This window comes from Aulonocara stuartgranti (genome assembly GCF_965226115.1).
Source record: "Aulonocara stuartgranti genome assembly, chromosome: 13".
In the NCBI taxonomy this organism is placed as follows: Eukaryota; Metazoa; Chordata; class Actinopteri; order Cichliformes; family Cichlidae; genus Aulonocara; species Aulonocara stuartgranti.
In genome coordinates this window covers 33,514,837-33,535,115 of record NC_138949.1, presented here as the reverse complement: position 1 = coordinate 33,535,115, position 20,279 = coordinate 33,514,837, and the positions used below count along the sequence as shown (strand labels likewise).

General features: G+C 43.1%; 2 long non-coding RNA genes across 3 annotated transcripts in view; one reads left to right on the top strand and one right to left on the bottom strand.

Moving 5' to 3' along the window:
* Positions 1-10,415: 10,415 nt before the first annotated feature.
* The window catches only part of LOC309720572, an 80,502-nt gene continuing 70,638 nt past the window's right edge, over positions 10,416-20,279 (bottom strand). The window contains exon 10 of the long non-coding RNA XR_014280524.1: positions 10,416-11,842. This is a non-coding gene — a long non-coding RNA (uncharacterized lncRNA). The remainder of the gene's footprint in view (positions 11,843-20,279) is intronic.
* LOC309720573 lies at positions 12,509-19,030 on the top strand. 2 transcript variants are annotated; one of them, XR_014280529.1, is made up of 3 exons: positions 12,509-12,916; positions 17,141-17,258; positions 17,490-19,030. It is a non-coding gene; the product is annotated as an uncharacterized lncRNA (long non-coding RNA). The 2 variants fall into 2 exon arrangements; XR_014280530.1 differs by lacking the exon at positions 12,509-12,916 and adding an exon at positions 13,289-13,362.

The window sequence follows — 20,279 nt, the reverse complement described above, 5'->3', positions numbered from 1 at the left end:
ATATGGCCACTTATTGCCCCTTGTTGGTCGCTGCCATCTTGTAAATCATCTGCTTCACATTCTGGAACATGCCCTCTCTTTGCTCGGGTAGACATCTTCTCCACTCCTTAATTGGCCTGGAATCCCACTGCTGCTGCCACCAAATGTGGTAGGACTCGACTTAAGCGGTCAAAGAAGTGCAGGAGACTGATGCTGTCCAGTGTAGCAAGTGATTTATTCACCATTCTGTGGCCCAAGAATATTTACAAAGAAACAAATAAGAAACTCAACTCTATAATAAACTCAATTCAAATAAACATAACTGAACTTAAATCAACGGAAATTAAGGTCAAACTGCACACAGCTACACTGACCTGAACCCTTCTTCTGAAACACCTGAGTTCGTCTGCTTAAATAGTCCCCTTAATCAAACACTTTCTCCTCTGGACTATTCCATTCAGTAGGTAGGTGAGATGAACATGATTATATTCATCCTCTACTACTCCTCTTGACTGGCAACATAAACTCTGGTGTAATCAATACATATCACAACATTAAATCTATTTCTTTATAAACCCTTTAAAATCAACTTTATTAAATTATAAGAATTCTTCCCCTCCTGCCCTTGGTCTCTTCCTGTGACCTCAGATGAACCCAGAAGGTATAAAGCAGGAAGTAGAACTACATTTCCTCCTTTTGCTTCTGGAAGACAGGTAGGTAAAGGTAAGTTCAAACAATACAAATTAACAGTTGAAATAAATAACATGTTAACTTAACAAACTTGTATGAATTGATTTAAACCAAGATGTTATATTATATAATCTGTAAAAGTGCAGAACATAAACAAACCCGGGATAGTAGATGTTTGCCTATTGCAGATTACATGTGAAATATGGTTAAATCAAAACAAGAATGTTAACTAAGAATGTAGACAAATGGTCTTCTCACCCACTTTGTCACATTGTGACTTTACAAAGTTATGATGCCAGAAAATTAATTATCAGCATGTAAGATTTTTCCATCGTGTAGATCAGAACCTGCAGATTCCTCTCAGCTGATTTTGATTTTGGAGCTCCTCACTCTGACGGTTTGTTCCAGTGAGTCACGCACAGTCACCTCCTTCCAACACTGACAATACTGAGCTGTCAGGAGCTGCAGCTGGGTTGATGAGATGACTAAAGCATGCAGACTGACCTTTGACCTCCTCAGTGTTGGCTGTCATGTCTTTGATCCAGGATGTGAGAGACGCAGAGTTTGCATCACCGATGTTCGTGTTGTCGAGGAGCCGTTGGGTTGCAGATGTGCACCTACATGATTCAACAGTGAAGTTCAAACATGAACAAATGTTTGATATCCAGGATTTCACACTCACATTATCTCAGATGGTTTTTCAGCCTGCTGCTGTGGGCTGAGATAACCGTGTCCTGAAAGATAAAGTGCAAAAAGAACACATCAGACCTTCCTTTCAGTTATTTCTGATCTGAACCTGGTCGCACTGCTGAAGTGCTGAAGAGTGTGATCGAGTGAACATGTTGCTGAAACTGGAGCTGAGCAGGATTTAAGCTGACAGACGGACAGACGGCCCTCATGCAGGTGGATTACTGTGACTCAAAGGTATTCACAGCCTTCACGGCTCAAACACACACAGAAAATCTAAAACAGCATCAGATGAAACCTATAAGCTCCATTTCAAATCTTTTACTCCCTCAAAGAATCAAAGCTAAATGACAGGCTTTTATTTTGAAGTTTCAGAGTCAAGCAACCTTTGCTTATCCTCGCTCTGATCTGATCGAGTCTTTCAGCTCAAATAAAGATAATTATGGAAAAAAATGATGAGCAGCAGAGTTTCACGCTGCTTTGTGAAATATTTCCAAAATGAAATGGGATTATTTATCGGCCGGCGTTTTTTCCAGGTTTACAGACTGAAACATCCACCTTTGCAGGCGTGGTGCCACGAGCCTCACATAGAGATGAAGATTTTAATTAAGCTCAATGAGGAAGAGCTCTTCTGCCATCATTCCAGCTTTGCTTCGTTAGTTCTGTTCTGCTTTATTACGACACTTTTTTTAACTAATAAACTCTCTGCCTGAGTTCTCTGAGCCAATCAGCTTCACTGTGTTCCCCCTCTCAGGCTGCCTGTCATCCAGGCCGTCCAGCGAATCTCATCCGAAATCTTCATGAACCATCAGCTTAACCTTCTCCTCCACCACAGGGTCCAGTCTCCGTGATGTTACGGTTCATTTACACAAGCGTGACACGTGTAGGAGAAAACGTCGGTACCAAACGAGCCAATCGCAGTCACCGTAGGCTGCGATGGCGAATGCGCAGTTACACGAAAGTGAGTTTCACTCGTGTTCCTGGACACAGCTGAATGCTTTGGGTCCGATGTAACTCTTCCTCTTCCCAACTCGATGCTCCTTCAGCCTCTCTGCACGGCTGCTGTGGTTTTTTGTTATACTGGTGCAAAGCAGGAGATCAGATGTTCACACGAGCCAGTGGCAGCGTGTTAACCTGAGCGAGCCGATCCCAGCCTGCATGGTTTCTGTGGGCGCGTGATTCTCTAAGTGATCAAACACAGAGGGAAAACTTTTCTGGCATTTGGTTTAAAATAAAAGTCTGAAAAGACACATTCAGGTGCAGAGAAGCGATATTTATCAGTGACAGCAGAAACATGAAGGTGGGTTCGGTTATTAGCTTATTTATAGCCAGAGTTACACATGATGAGTCATTAAAGGGAGATAAATGATTAAAAAACAAACAAACTGTAAATGTGTCGATAAAACAGTTCAGATTTTCTTCAGCGTGACGATTTGAAAGATGCTGTTTAAAGTCTTCAGGTTTCTTTGTGTGAGGAAGACGAAGACATCTCAAGAAACCAATAATAAGGAAGCCAGAGGTCAGAGGTCACACCTCCCAGAGCTTCAATCCAATTTAACGGGAAGCTTTAAAGCAGTTTAAAGTTTAAAGTTCAACCAGAGTTGAATCAGTTAAAACAAACTTAAATCCCCTGAATCATCCAGTTTGTCTGAACAATGATAACTGCAGTCTGATCAAAGCTGCGAGCGTCTTAGCGCTAATCAGCCGCTCCTCTTCATCGATGGGATCAATGAGGTCCCAGACAGGAAGTGTCAGCGCCTCGCTCTGCGGCGGCGGGGAGGTGACTCCTTCTCAAACAGCCTTCATCCTGTTTTTGAGCTGTTAATAATGTGTCTGCAATTCTCCACAAACAGACTGATCCAGTCACAGCGGACAGATACAGATGTGAGGTCCCTGCCAGGGAGGGACATACTTCACAGCATCTCCGACATTAGCACGAGGCGTCCCTCCGTCAGTTCACCGGTCGGGCAGTTCGACACAGACAGCTGTGGTTAGTGTCAGAGAAACCAGTCTGGGACTGGGACTGATCATTTCAGTATTTTTGAGGACATGTTGCCTAATCTCAGAATACACAAACCCTTCCACAGATTCCTGGATCCAGCTGTGAACTGACATGTGGTCAAACATCTGTTTCACCACATCTGGTAAAAATGTCATTTTCATGCAGAACTTTTCTTTTGAGTAACCTTCAAACTGACCGAACCAAAGCAATGGCGGCTAATTACCGCCACGTTTCTTTGAATGCAGAGCAGGCAGCGAGGTCCCGTCGTATCTGGAGCAGCTTGGTGAGCCTCTGCTTTGTTACTGCCACGTCTGTAAAGTCCTGCCACGCCCATCAGCTCACCTGCTGAGTATTTAAGGACCGTCTCTGTCGTACAGATCGTTAGTACTAACACAGTAGTAATGAGTTTAGGCTCTACCTGCTTTCATCCTTAACTACATGTTCTTGGTATTTACCTGAGTTCTTCTTCCTCCTGTGTTCATCTGCTGTTGTTGTTTCCTTCAACCCTAAAAAATAAACTCACCTGTCCGATCGCTCTCCACTGCAGTAGACTCTCCAAGCTTGTAGCTCGTCCCATCCAATGCTTCGCCACCTCAGTGCGCACCTGTAACCTGTGACTGTACCACGTATAGCACTCTGCTTCTGATTTCTGTTAATAAAACTTGCTTCTGTCACAGTGCCTACATTTGATCATGACATTGGAACATGTGTGACTGAAATAAACACAGCGTGGGTCTCTAATGATGGCCAGTCCTGTCCGAGGACAACAAGTAGCAAACATCTCTACATAAATGCAACAAACAGTTTTGTGTTGAAGGCTGGAGCCTGTAATCATCTTCAGCTCTCAGCCTCTCGGGTTTGATGTCACACGTGTTAATACCTGATTCTCTTTTGTCTGCCGTCACATCAGGTATTTCTGCCCGTAATCTGTTTGATAGCGACGGTTTCAGATATCAAAACACGAGCCGGCAGACGTCTCTGCTGCTCGCCCGTTCACGCCTGACGGATCCAGAAAACCCTTCAGGACAGACGCACTCAGCAGCACGAAGTCCTGCAGGAAATTAGACTTGATGCAAACTGTTTAATACAATTCCTGTATTGTACATTGTAAATTATATTTTTTGCTCCTAAAACAGTAGATGTAAGAAAATTAAGTAAATATATTTGATAAAAACATGTATTAAAATATTTTGTTGCATTTGGTTAACAGTTCTAAATCAACACTTTCACATCTGAAGTCGGTTATTCTGTTAAAAAAAATGTTCAAATACATAATATAACTACACAACCCGGGATCACAACTAAGTGTGAAATCAACACGCCAGTCCACGCTTTGTCTCTGCAAAACATGAAATGTACAGACATGCAGACGTTACAGTAACAACGCTGGACATCATTAACACGTTTACATGTTTCACTTGAAGTGGAAAGTTCGAGATCCTGAGATGTTAAGAGGCTGAAGTACCTGCAGCTTCATCCTGTTTACACTATACATGCTTCCCTTAGGCAGCATCATTAGAAGACATAGCATACATTTACACTGCTATGCAGATGACACCCAGCTCTATCTGTCCATGAAGCCAGATAACACACACCAATGAGTTAAACTGCAGGAATGTCTTAAAGACATAAAGACCTGGACGGCCGCTAACTTCCTGCTTCAGCAGATGGCCCCGCCCCTCCCTGAGCCTGGATCTGCTGGAGGTTTCTTCCTGTTAAAAGGGAGTTTTTCTTTCCCACTGTCACCAAAGCACTTGCTCATATGATTGTTGGGGTTTTCTCTGTTTTCTTTGTATTTCTGCGGGTCTTTACCCTACAAAATAAAGCGCCTTGAGGCAATCTGTTTTTGTGATTAGGCACTGTATAAATAAATCTGAATATAATTCACGCCACAAGTTAAACTGCAAACATCTAAAGTCTGCAACAAGCTTCTCCTCAGTTTCCTCTGTAGAGTCAGCGATGGCACTGAGAAAAACATTTGGTTCAGTTTATTTCAAATCTTTGGGGAGTTCTGTTGAAGCCTGCTGGACTGCAAGTTGTAAAAATGACACTAAAGAGGTTAAACTGTGATGCCAAGAGGTCCTGACCAAGAATCAGCATGTGAAGAGTCGGGAGTGACAAATTTTAGCGAGTGTCAGTGATTTTGTGTGAAATTCGCAGAGGCAAAGGCGAGGAAACGATCAGATAAGCTGCTGGTTTGATCCACAAACAGAGGATCAATGTGACCGGAAACAAAACTAAAGTTCTCATTCGTTGAGCTCAGACTGAAGATCGCTGCTGCACCGATGACTGATTTTCAGTAAGTGACATTTGATGCTCATTACTCTGGATCCTGCTGATACCGGCGTGCTGTTCATGTGCTGTTTCCCAGCATTCTTCCTCACTGTCCTCGGGTTGAATTAAACTCAAGTGAGCGGCATCACATTGGGAGAGTGCTCTGTGAAAAAGATGAAGATTATTTTTCTGATTTGGTGGAAGGTTTTTGAGATTTTGGGAAGTTAATGAAGTGGTCAGAACATAAAGTTTTTCACTTCAAGTTTGGAAATATGAGACAAAACTCCTTTGAGGTAAAACATCTGCTCGTTGCTGAGTAGACCCGGTCACGTCATCCATCCTGCATCTTTAATTACCCGACACGTTGTGCCGTCTGTTAGTAAATATCAGCGCTGGAGGCTGGAGGCGTCACCGGGGGACGTGATGCTGGCAGCTGACTACAAAGTGTGTGATGAAAATTTAAAAAGTGAGACAAGGTTTCAAACAGCGTCTACTTTGGTGTCTAGTTTCTGCCACGCTCTGCTGCCCTTTATTTACCACACAGTGTCTGCGAAAACAGAAACACTGAGCGCGAAGCGGGCGGACGATCGACGAGCGGCAGCGTTGAGGATGCGGTCCACACAGGAACTATGTGTGAGTAAATCTATGAAGGCTGAACCTCCACAACGTCTTTAGTCCTCGACAGTCAGAGCTGTGCACAGGCTGCATAATGAAAACTGCTCAGGGCACAGTGTGAACAGCACAACATATAGGCTGACATATTACACACTCAGACTTTCCCTGCTGCAGACTCTGAAAGTGCTGACGTGCAGCTGCGCGGCTGTAACGACCGAGAGCTGACGTCCTCTGGGTAACGTGTATGTTTGAAACAAAGTCGAGCTGCTTGGACTGAAACAGAAATCGTCTCCTTAAAGCTTGAGGCTCCTCCGCTTTCTTTCCACTGAACGAGCTGCTGCACAGGCAATAAATATGGGTTAATGAAGGAAGGGCGACTTCCACACGTCTGCTGTCTGTTATTTCAACCCACAGTTGGGAGGTGGAATATCACATCTTTAGTCCATCGTTGTCAGTTTGAGCAAATAAAAGTCAGACAGTGAAACACAGACACTGTTGTTCTTCTCTGTAGCAGCAAACTGTAAGCTCTGTCTGAGCACTGAGGGGACACATGAATGGAGGGTTTTTGCAGTTTTCCTGCATCCTGGTGAATTTTTACGCATTAATTTGAGTAAAAAAGCTGATAATTCTGTCTGATCAGGCTACTTTCTCTCTTCTCTTCCCCTAACCCTTACTGCTCCATCCTGGGGTTTACTGGAGGTCTCTTCCTCCCCACATCACCAAAATGCTGCTCCCAGCATCATCTGATAGTTGGGTTTTTTCTCCACTATTGTAGTCTTACTTTATAAAGCACCATTCTACAGCTGTCAAAATTTGTGCTACAGAAATTGAAATTATTTATATCTATGTTTTTGCTTAGGAAAGTAATTTCCTTAAATGTGCATATCTGTGGTACCTGGTCAAAAATAATAACCCCTGGATTTTAATAGCTCAGAAGTTCAAAGCTTCCTGCACATTCAGAACATCAACAGATATCTTTAATGGTGCGAGGCAGGAGAGGATCGGGCCCAACATGCAGACTCATAGGCATTTTAACTAAAACACAACTTTTTTGCTGAATTACCAAGAGAATGAACCAAGAAAGACAGGAAACCTAAACTGAGATACAGTAACCGGGCAGAACACAGCCGGAGGATGATGGAGACGGCGGCGCTGGACAGATCGGAAACACCTGGGGAACAAAGATGAACATGATACATGCAGGACAAGAGGCTGTCAAACTAAAACAGGAAGTACGAGAAACACACACCAGGACACAGAGGGAGAAGAGCGAGGGCGAGAGACAGACAATGAAAACCACAATGAAAAATGTGTTATGACGATGTGTGAATGCTGTAGGGAGCAGCCACTGGTGAGAGTTGTAGTTGTAGAGTCCATCAAGGAGCTGTGGCATGAGCACCACCTGTATTACTACACCACGTTCTCACGACAGGATTATTCCAATAAACCGAGGACATTGTGCCTGATAATTATTTGCATCCTCCTGTAGCTTTACTCTATAAAGAGCTAAAGCCTCCAAAGTGTCAGGAGTAATAAGTCCTGACACTTTGGAGGTGTTTGTGGACTAAAAGTCAAGAATGTGGGACACTGCTTGTCTGTGATTTGGAGAGCCCAGTGTGTGCTGCCGACGCAGAGGAAACAAATTCTGTGGTGGATACTTGGCACGACATCGGCAAACAGCCCACTGACCGATGATTGAAAACACCGACCTCAGAGAGGAGAGTTTGCCATCAGCTGAATATACTTCACGAATCCGTGTCTGGCTTTGTAGTGAGAGAAAGTTTGTGCTGAAGAACTCATTTACGTCACGTTTTTATCAACTACAGCAGAATCAGATATTGTCTGTGAGGAAGGGATTTTCACATTTTTGAGATTCAAACTTGCCGTGCGACACGCACACACATCGAACGCGTTGTGTTTCTGAGGAAAATTCTTCAAATGCAAAACATGGAGTTGACATGAAGCCACGATGAGCTGGTCCTGATGAGACTGAACGAGAGAAAGAAGAAACAGATTCCTCAGCAGCATCAGGCAGAATTTCACGGTTTGATCCAGGATTTGAGGCTTTTGTGCTTTTCAGGACGTCAGTGGCTCAGTTTGGGCCTCTGATAGTCATTTCAGAGAGGCGACTGACCCGCAGCAGCGTTTAGCTGTGTGTCCAGAGATGGGCAGTAACGCGTTACTGTAATCTGATTACTTTTTTCAAGTAACGAGTAAAGTAAGTACTATTGCAAAATCGGTAATTAGATTACCGTTACTTTCCCGTAGGAACGCTGCGTTACTGCGTTACTAAAACCGTGATTTTTTTTGCGAGAATGTCTCATGACAGTGACGTAAGCGAGTGCGACGTTAGTGACAACAGCTGTGTGCAGATCAACAATGGATCATATATCGAGTGCAGAGAGAGTATGAGCGTGCAGCGTTTAAAGCGTGGAAGTACTGACCTTACTTTGAGTTTGATTCCATAAAAAGTGACAAAAACATTAGTGTCCGCTGTGCGTGGGAAGAAAACTTTTTACAGAGAAAAAACCCCTAAACTTCCAACAAGCACCGAGTAGCTACGACGTAATGAGAAACTCACAGAGAAACTCGTGGATTCTTCAACTGACCGCAGCACACCTGCACCAGGGTAAACCTCCGCCTACCCCACTCCTGCTTTACAGGTGAAAATAGAGCAACAGGACCGCTGAGTCTTTGACTTTATTTATTTTCTGCTGTGTTTTACTTGCATCTATTTGAAAGACTGAGTGTAAACACAAAAAATATTTTATTTTATGTGCTGGAATGTGCAGAAAATAGGTTTAAATGTTAAACTAATTTCTTCCAGTCAGAGAATGTTGCATATAATTAAATTTTTGCTTGATGCATAAAGTTAAAAGATTAAAACTAATAAAACAAGTTTTAAAAAGAGACTTTTCCATTTGATTCCATTTTGTATGATGGATTATGTAGAAAAAGTAGAATTGGGCTGAAAGATCTATCGCTCTATCACCTCTTCAGGTTGTAAATCGTGTTTTTAAAAAGTAACTAAGTAACTAAGTAACTATGTAATTAATTACTTTTGAAAATAAGTAATCAGTAAAGTAACGGGATTACTTTTTGGGAGAAGTAATCGGTAATTAGTTACTGATTACTTTTTTCAAGTAACTTGACCAACACTGTGTGTTTGAGGTAAAACAGATTATTTGACTGTTTCCATGTCACTGTGTGTTCAGTAACCGTGTGCGTTTTGTGTTACAAGTCCACATGTTGTCAGTGGTGCGACTGGTCAGACCAGTTTTTTCGAGAAATCGACAAACTCGAAAAATAAATTCTGCAAATTCATCCGGCAAAATGACGCCATCAGAGTGAACGGCTGCATCAAGAGTGCGTGAGTTTGAAAACTGGAACACACAAAATATTTGCACAGATTTTAAACTTTCGGTGTGTAAAAGCTGTAAGAAGGAAAAGCTACCAAGTGTAGCGCTGCTCAAACACCTGAACTCACGCCTCACGCTAACTGACGGCGTGCTATCACGCTATCTGCTACGAGGAGTAGATGTTCACAACGGTTTATTTAAAAAAAGATGCATGTGTTTCGTTTCTTTGTTGCTATAACACGATTGATATTTCTGCTTTGCTGTACATGGAAACAGCATCAACATCCTTCATCTAGTTTCAGTTTTGTGCCTGTGAGCAGTTTTGACCCGAGAGATGACGTCGCTGTTTGGTCCATGTTCGCTGGTCTTTCTCCACATTTAACATCTCTCACATTAAATGTTGGTGCTTTATTTGCTCGAGTGTTACGACGCGTTTCTTAAATCCTGATGGTGATATGCTTAACAAAATCCCCGAGATATGATGTTTACAGTTTGTCAAAATCATTTAGCCGTCCGTAAATGGAATTCACTTTATGTGCTTTTGTCTACACGACGAGCTTCAGCGTCCAATGCAGTGAACGTCTCGATGACTAAGTGACGTCAGTGTTTGTTTTCCTCATGGTAAAGTCGGCTCTGTGCGTCAGCGCCATCACGGCAAAGTCCTAAAACTTTGCTAAGAGAAGCACAAGCAAAGCAAAGCAAAGGGTCTTAGCTCAGTCCCTTTATTTCAGACGGACGCAGAAGACATATAATTTACTCCGTATTGATTTACAAAGAGAAAAGTCCAAAATCAATTTGTGCCCGAGGTCAAACACGAGCCGGCGTGGCGGTCACCTCCGACGTGGAGCAAAGGGAGAAAACATGAGGAATTTTATAGGAAGTGACTCAAAGTTTGAGTATTACAACAATCTGGACCTCAGATCGGCCAAATTAAAAACATCAAAGAGCCACAAAAATGAGACCAACAAACGAGAAGCCACGATCTCATAAACCGAACAAGAAATATGAAAAAACCCAAAACTGTTACTGCAGTATGATTACTATTATTGTTGCTGTTACACTGAGTCACTGGATAATGATTTCTTTCTTTTTCCCGCTATTATTAGAATCTAACTTTGATTATTTTGATGGAAATCATCCAAACTTACAGATTGATCTTTAACTTTATTACCAGACAAAATGTCACGGTCCGCAGTGGCAGACCGTGTGGAGAGTGTGTGGAGGACACGAAACTGAGTTCGAACGAAAAGCGAGCCTTTATTGTGGCTGAATGACAAGGAGTTCAAACAAGGCAGAAACGCAGTGACAAAACTAAACTATAACTAAACTGGGAAACTGATACTATGATAAACTATGAAGACACAGAAAACCATGACTACGAATACAAAGACTGGCTGTGAAAACATGGAGGGTGGGAACACAGACGACACGACACAGACTGCCTGAAACACAGAGACTAAATACACATGAGGGATGATCAGGGGAAGTGGCCACACATGGGAGCACAGCTGACACACGTGAACCTAAAGACAGGACAGGAGAGGTGCAACTACATATACTGACATTAAATGCAGACTTTCAAAGTAAAACAGGAAACATGGACATGACATGAACTAAACATAACCACGCAGACATGACGCATGAACCAGGGAGACTTGGTACAGGGGGAGATGACATAAACAGCTAAGGAACAAGACTAAACAGCAATCTCAAAATAAACTAGATGAGCTGAACTAGGGCACAAATGAATACAAAAGATACATGAAACTCAAACACTGGGTCACTCGACCCAGGACCATGACACAAAAAGCCAAACAGTTCAGAACTTTTTGTGATCTTTATCATTATTATTATTATGGTGACATTTTATAGGGAAATTAACCATCGTCATTAAATCCTAATTGGAGATTTAAACTCTTAGACTAGAACTTCACTGACTTGAAGTGTCGGGGCTTCAAAATCAGTAGAAAAATGCTTTGGGCTTCATCCCGAGTCCCCCTCTGCGCGGGCGTCAGATGGTGTACTCTGGAGGTGTGCGTCCGCACTGAGGGTCATTCTGGTCAGCGGCCTTCTAAGTGGCATCTAACAAGCCGCAGAGCTGGAGTGTAAAGGGTCACCGATCGGGTTGCTGCTAAACAAAGCTCATCACAGGTTGTTAACACTGAATTTCACTCATTCGATGCTTCAGCTCGGAGAGGCGGCGAGCTTCAGGGTGGAGGACGAGACGCCGTCAAGTCTGTGAGTTCAAACAAAAATGAGGAAAGAAAAAGAAAATGGATTCTGTCAACAAAGAGTGAGAGAAACCTTGTACAGGATGAGCTGCTGAGCTGGGATTCAACAACCAAAGTTTTCTCATTTCCAGCTTCGGGTGGTTTTGGTTTGAGCCTCGTTAACGTATCAGGTTATTTTACTGTCTTTCATCAAATCATTTACATGTTTTTCACATGATGAAAACTACAAGAAAACAAACTTTGGTCCCACACTGAGCGAATCTGATGTTTCAGGTTAGAGAAGAAAGCCAATCGAGTCGTTTTAGATTAATAATCGTTTTACTTTGAACTTCAGAAACCAAACCATCATTAACGATTTACGGCTGTTGTTTAAGACCCACATTCAGCATCTGTGTTTGGTTTCTAATATTTTGTCTTTGTTAAGATTTTAACTTTGACTTCAGATAATGTTGTGTATTATTTTCAGAGTATTAAAGTTAAAGTTCAAATATTAAAGTATTAAAGTTCAAACTGACCATTATTTGTTTGACTTTGTTACTTTTTCAGAGGGTTGTTACTTTTTTACACTATTGTTACTTTTTCCAGATTACTGTTACTCTCTTAAATAGAATCTGTTACATCAGACTCATTGTTACGTTGTTGCTCTTACACACTAGAATCACCTGTAAAATGGACTGTTGTTTCTTTGTAGCGAATATTTTTGAAGTAAAACGGCTCCAACCGAAGAAGAAAATAATCCACAGTTTTCATGAGTGGGTTTTGCAGAATTAGAAGCAGAGTTTATGATCTCAGATTTATTTAAAATTAAAGCGAATGATTAAAACCCTCAAACGACCTTTATAGCGTCAGCGGGTCATGTGAGCACAGACCCACCTCAGGTCGAGCTCGTCGTCATTAACACGAGCACTGAGACGGACAGCAAACAGCTAACGCTAACAGGTTGTGCCACATCGTTGTTGTTGTTTATGACTGACGTGTGCAGAGCTGCAAACACCCGGATGGGTGTGCAGCTTTTTAAAAGATGACAACACCCCCCGAGGATGAGAAACGCCACAAGGACACGAGGAGGAGGCGTGCTGGTAAGAAAGCACCGCTATGATACTTTGATTTGTTTCAGGTGAACACATGCTGACGTATTGAGGAGACAGTTTTTAGTCTAATTTGCATACATAGAAGTTATTTCTGAAGTGATGAAATTTTGTTGCAAAAAGTAACTTCTTTAAACTGAATTTTGTATTTAATACTTTTCGTATGTGTAAAGAAATCCATAAACTTAAAAAAGTAACAGCTTCAGATGGTTTTAGTCTTTTATGTCATGTCTCAAAATATCTTCAGAATCAGGAAAGAAAAGTCAGAGCTGGAGGAAATAAACTTCAACACAAGTTATTCTGAATCATAAACGCGTTTCAGGGTTTAAAAAGAACTGGAAGTATCGGTTTGTTTGATTAGACACCAACGATTCTGGCTGTCAGGATGTGGTGATTTCCAAGCAGCAAGTGAAGGCAGCACTGTGTGAATGCAGCAGGTAAAATCAAATGGAGAAAAAGAAAAAATCATGTCTGTAACAATCTCAGGTCTGAAAGAAATGAAATGGTTCAAAAATTATTTTTGTTTTATTCTGATTTTCATTTTGAAATTTGAATATTTAAAAAGTTGCTTTTGGTGAAACAAAAAAATAAAATATATAAAAGAATATAAAATATAAAAAATAGAATATAAAAAAATAAACCAACTTTGTGAAAATGCTGATTTTAAAACAAACGCTCATTTTAACCTTTTCACTTTGCAGAATTCATGTAAAATATTGTTTTTACCTCATTTATTTATTTATTTATTGTTTTTGTGGGCGGAGCCTGGCACATCTCCACCTGCAGATGTTCAGTCATTGTGGAAAAACAACAGTTTTACCTGTACTCAGCTATATCCACAGATATCAGGAGGTTACTGTATAAACACAGAATATTTGTTACTGAAATGTTTCACATTTGTTTGACTTTTTCATAGCTGTTGGTGAAACAGGTATTTAAAAAACATGTAAATGTTAATGAAGTTAAAAAACATTAATCTGCAACATAAAACTTTAACAGTTTAAATGTTATGTACACAAAATTTACAAATGTGTACATTTATTTAAAATTTAAAAATATATTTTATGGCAGAAATTGTGATTGTTGCAAAACATTTTGTAATTTTTATTACAAAAGTAACAAAATAATAATAATAAAAATAAATAAATAAAAATAAAATAAAAAAGTTAAGTTTCTGTTTTGTTTTGTTTTTTAATTACGTTTAAAATTTTTGAAGTTTAACTTTCTTTTAACCAAAAAGGAAACGGGAACTAAACCGGAGAAAAGCCTGCGAGTCTTTGCATAAATGGAAATAATAATAAGGAACCTCATTTTTTTATACATCTAATACAATTTTGCCATTAAATGTGATTTTGAATGAAGACAAAGACGTCCTGTGTGACTGTTCTTGGTCTTCTGCAGAGAAACGTTCAGAGCTGATTTTAGACTTTACAGCACACAACAGGAATGTAGAGCAGCCAACCCCCCTCCATCGCACACATACGAATGTAAAACAGCACCAACACACTTTAACCCCATTAAGACGCGGCTTTAAATAACTTCCTGCTCCTGTGTTTTGACAAATGACTCACTTGCTCACAACATGATGAAAAAATACCCACTCAGTCGTTTTTTGATACTCAGTATTTACACATATTGTCTCATTTATACTCATTTCTGTTACTGTTGCAAAACAGTAAAGAAGAAGCAGGTTTCTGCTCATCAAACATCAAATTTTCCTTTTGTCGTCAATATTCTAACACATGTTTCTTCTGGTTTTAATCGTTTGCACATTTTCGTAGTTAGTTTGTTATGATCAGAAGATGTTGGAACAGTAAAGAGAAAATAAGATAACTGATTTCTTTTAAAGGATTAACAAAAGGCCATAAATTGCTTTAACGAGCTGTGATTGTACCAAACATCCTGGAGTCCTCGAATCTCTAAATTTAACACCTCAGACCTGCTCTAATGGCACGATTAGGCTCCCGTGAACCTTAAATTCGGTCTTTAAACTCCTAATCTGGGAGATTTTAGACTTCACTTTGGTTCTTTCAAGATCGCGTTTGGTTGTTTTGACACTTAAAGTTGCTCGTTCTGCGTCACTTTTAATCTTCGTGTCACTATGAAAAGTTTTCAGGGGTTCGTTTCCTAAAGCAAAAAGGTTAAACGCGCGTTTGAGCGGCTTCGACACGTCAGTTTGGTTTTTTCTGCCAGCCGTGTTTTCTTTCGAGCTTTCATTCGTTGGAGTTGAATCGCTCACGCGGCGGTCGTCGGGTTTTGGCAGCGACCTATGGCCTTGAACTCTCAGTGGACTTTTTTAAGGGCATCGACTTGCACAGCAGCCAAAACGCAGCAAAACTGTTCTGCAGTATTTTCAAACAAACAACGCAGGAAAAAAAAAGAAGCTCTGACCCGGGCAGCCGCGGCGCCGCTCTCACCCCGCCCCCCGGTGAAGATCGCGTGCAGAATCTAGGCAACCCTGAGCGTGCTGAGGGAGCGCTCGCTGCTGCGATGTGACCTTCCGTTCCCTTCGCCAAACAGCCTGTCGATGTGGGGGCTGCCCGACTTACCGAGCATGCTCAGTAGCGTCCGCAGCGTTTCGTGACAACACTAATCGTCTGCATGGATCACTGGCACGCAGAGTCACTTCTAATTAGAATTATCTCAATCTTCTGCAGGATTTCAGGCATTTTTTCTCTTTTTTCGTGGAGCGCCGCCGCCTGAGTGGTCCACCCAAGTGCCAGTTTCCCCTCTGACTCCGCCCCCTGCTCCCTCCCTCCGAACCGTCACTCGCTTTCTGCAGCCCGGCCTCCCTCCCCCCAGCTTTCCTTTCCTACTATGAAACAAGAAAACACAGGAGGTGGAGGAAGGCGGGCGATCCTGACCCGCTCTTCATCCTCACCTCGTGGCTTCACGCTCTATTACCTATGCGTGCTTCATCTCGACCGTGTGTTTGCTGCACGTTCCTCGCCCTCCATCGTTCCTTCCTTCCCGTCTTGTGACCGTCTGCATTCACGCAAACGTCTGCAGGTTTTCCAGACTTACAGTTAAAGTCAGCCGCCTTCCCTCCAGCTGACCCTCTCCTGAGACGTCAGCCATTTTTAACCCACTTCCTCCATCAGAGAGGAGGTGAAAAGTGATGGATGTCGCCTCAACCAGCTCGGATTATAGCTGGTACCTCACAGAGTAGCTAAAAGCGGGAGGAAAGGATTCATTCTCCGCCGATTAACTCTGTTGTTTCTTTAAAACCACCTTCGTTTGTCCGGGTTTAATCTCCGTTTCCTTCCCCGACACCCTCCTCTGAAAGGGAAGCACAGAAAGCTGCAGGGCTCCAGCTTTACAAGCAGGAGGTCAAAGGTCAGAGTTTCACTCAGAAAACACCTAAAACGGACAAATAGAAATCTTCACAGCTCCACTCAGAATGAGGGGAAACTGCGAGAACACTGGACAGTTTCAGACGAGTCGAGAGCAAAAGTTCAGACGACTTTCTCTGATTTTTACGCCCCAAAAGCCGAAGAGTTCAGGAGGGAAGGCGAGGCCGGATTTTAACTGTCCGCCGACGGACAGACGGACGGGCCGGCGGGGCTCAGACAGGCAGGGAGGGAAGAGCGAAGAGACAGAAACGAGAAGAAAGCGTCAAGCCGGGCAGACGGCCGGTCAGTCAAAGAGACAGAGAGACAGACAGGTGTGTGCAGCGATCGGACGGCGAGATTTAAACAGGCAGGCAGTCAGACGGACAACCTGCCCAAGAGTTAGACGGACAGGCCGAGAGACAGGCGCAGGTAACGCTTCCTCAGAAACACGCCGCAGGTCGGAGAGGCTTTTTTCACGTTTGGATCTGAAACTGTCCGAGGTTTCAGGTGCCAGCGAGCGCGGGGGGGCGTTTTTTGTTTCCTGTCTGCAAATCTGTGAAATCGGATTAAACATGAGTTTTAAAGGCTGATTCTGATGTCTGCTGATATTGTGTATTTGTCTCACTCTCAGTAAATCCCATGAAAGCAGCAGACCCACAGTAAATGTTCGCTACACCACCGTCTGATAGATCCTGTCATCCCTCTGCACCGCTCAGCCCCGCCACTGTTAAAGTTTCACCTCACGTCACCTCGGCTCGCTCGGACACCGTCGCCAAAGTGTTTCTGAACCATCAGCGTCAAACAGGTTTCCATCTTTTCCTTCCAAAGTCCAACCGAAAGCTCTTCTCCTTCTTTCTTTAACTCTTTAATCTCCACGTGGAAGCAAAGTGGAATCAGCTGCTGCTGTCTGACTGAAAGCATCAGGAGACGTCAGTGGCAGAACCTGACGTGTTACATGGAGGTCAGAGGTCGTGTAGAGGACCCAGCTGCAGGATGCTGAGGTAGGCAGGTAAAATCAAAAAGGTGAAACCCACAAAAACATGAACAAGACGGTAAAACCAGGAACTAAAGCAGGAGAAACTCCTCCTGGATCACTAAAACAGCTGATTTGTATTTCCTGCTGTCGAACAGGTTTTACACTCGTGTGCATCATGACGTGTTTGTGTCTGTCTCCTCATCCTTTTATAATCCTCCAGTAATAATTCACCTTTCTTTATCATGTAACCAATCAGACTGCCGGGACAGACAGGCCGACATGCTACGACGTCCACGGACGTTTCCACAACCGAGCGGCTCCAACAGAGGACACGCAACGGTTTCACTGAGTCACAATATGAACATTTTCAAGACTGAACCTGTCGTCACATCAGGAGCACTCCCTCACGCTGTCAGCTACAGTGAATCACGCTGGAACACCAAAACCCTACCAGCGCTAAACGTCCAAACTAATCCATGAACGGTTTCATCCCGTTTGTTCCAGATTATTGGGAACTTTCTCAGAAAGGACTGCTGGAAACATGGCGGTCGGTTTCACAGCTGCTGAAGGATGGTGAGGGTGATGAAGGAGAAGCTCTCCACAGAGGAGGCAGCGGGACGTGGAAACTGTATTTGACCAACAGATTTGGGTTTTTGGCTGAGCGTAAAGTCGTGAAGGGACGTTAGATTCTCTGCTTCTAGCTTCTCAAATTGAACATTTCTGCTGTTTATTCACAAATGTGGTCAAAATTGTGGATTTTTCACTCGCAGGTCATCTGCCTCCATCATCTGAGGTCTTCCTCTTTCCCTCCTGCCCGGCATCTCCCCTCTTCACATGTTCAAGTTTTATTATAACGATTAAATGTTGAATAATTGAATCATGGCCATGAACATCGGCCTATTCTGTAATATTAAAAAGGTTTTGTTTCACTTTTACACACAGAAACCGACATGAGAAGGTGGATGAAGCAGGAGAACATGGTGTGTTTGTAGGGCAGGCATCGCTGAGGAGACGGAGCAGAGGGGACGAAAGCAGGACACGGCTGATGGAGTGCGCAAAGAGAGGAGGTGGAGGATGGTAGAGCGGGAGGATGGTTGGTTAGTTGGTCGGAGGGGGAGGATGAAGAGACACGATAACAGCAGGAGGGAGGAAACAGCAAATGAGATGAAGACTGTAAAGACTCGTGGGGGGAGCAGAAGGTTCATGGAGCATGTGGAGGATAGAAGCAGGCTAAGGAAGGAAAGGTGAAACCGAGACTAATGCAGGAGGGGGGGAAATCACGAGCTCGCCCTCAGTGCCCTTCGGCCTCCTCGGGCTCCATGATTATTGACGTGTTTCTGAAAGAAATGCATTGTGGGAAATGTGGTCGAAACATGACATGAAACTGTTTAAGATGTTTTCTCCAACAAATAAATGTAAATGATATTTATTATGGAGAGCAGCAACTGCAAGCCAAGGACACAGGTAACAACTAACACTGTAAACATTGTGTGTACATCATTTATTTGTACTTTAATAAGATCGATAGTTCCTGTGTATGCCTTCCTTGTGTTTTTTCAAAATAAAGATTCTGATAAAGACTAAAGGATTAATGAAGCCGTGGTAAATATATCAGAGGACAGATGCTCAACCTGAGGCGGGAATACCAGTCAGTTACAAACCTCGGCTCAGTGAACGGATGTCTTTATAGAAATGTGTTTTTAAGGAATGTGGGTGCACCGTGATTGGTCCACCTGTAAGTCCGTCAGCTGTTTGACCACATGAGCGCAGGAAAGCATCAAAAACAGTAGTAAAAAATTAGAGACAGCTGCGATCGTCATCCAAATGACAGCGAGGCGACAGACGGTGCCGACATCCAATGGTCACAAGAACCATGAAAAGTTCCTGTGAGAAAGAAACGAGTACGAGGAAATAAAAAAGGCCACAACGAGGAAGTTTCACAGCGTGCAACCCAGAGGAAGCTTTAAGGTTTTATCCATTTAAGTAAGTGATTGAAGTAAAGGCACCGCCTTCCTCGACCTAAACACCGACGCTTTTGTTCCCTGACGGAGCGGCAGGCGTCCAGACCTGAACCTCGACCTGAACCTCGACCTGTGGGACTTTGCAGGGCCACCATCCACCCCGACCACCTCCGACTCACTCGTCCACGACAGCTCAAATGTGACGTCTTTATTTTAACCGTATTTATTCCCACAACAAAGCGTTTCACTGGCATGTTTGAGATCAGCGGCGTGTTTAACCTGCAGAACCTGACGGGTCATCTTTGGACCTGTTTTCACTGATTAGCAGTAACAGATGACATGATTACATTTTTATTTCTGTATTTTTATTTCTGCACAAACAAACATGGCTGACTCTGACCTCGGGCTACAGATCACATGACCCTGAGCCGAGGGCTTCCTCACTCCTTCATCCTGCTTCATCTTCATCGGCTTTTATTGTCTTTTATAATCATGTTTTTATCATTTCTGTTCTTTTTCACGTGTTATTTGTACTGTTTTTGTAACTTTGTGGCTTTTATGAACATCCCGGTTCAGTATTTCCATGTCTGTCAAAGAAAACTTGCATAAATAAAGTTATTATTTGCTGCTGTTGTTGATTTGAGGAGAAAAGGGAAAGGAACAGGAAGTGATGGGACAGCGAAGCAGAGCTGTAGGAAAGAAGGAGGAGGAGGAAAAAGGAGGCGAGAACATGAGGAGAGAGGAGTGAACGGAGGAGACGAGGAGGAGGAGGTGAGGCAGGTGGGTAAGCCAGGGTCAGCTAAAGGCCTCTGCACTGGAAGAGGGCGTGGCCAGCTTGACCTTCCTCTGCACCCTCCTCTGCCTCCGCCCCCGTAGAGCCCTGTGTGCTCATGGGAACTTTCTGCAGCCAATAAGAGCTCACTGGAAACCAGCGTGCAGACCAATGAGATCCTCTGGTAACCACCGTGCCCTCCTTCACTCGTCTTCCTCCTCTTCTTCATCCCCTTTTTGTTCTTCTTCTGAGTATTTGCGTTCATGCCCGTTGCGTGACCACTAATCACTTCAGAGGTCGAAGCGGCTCGAGC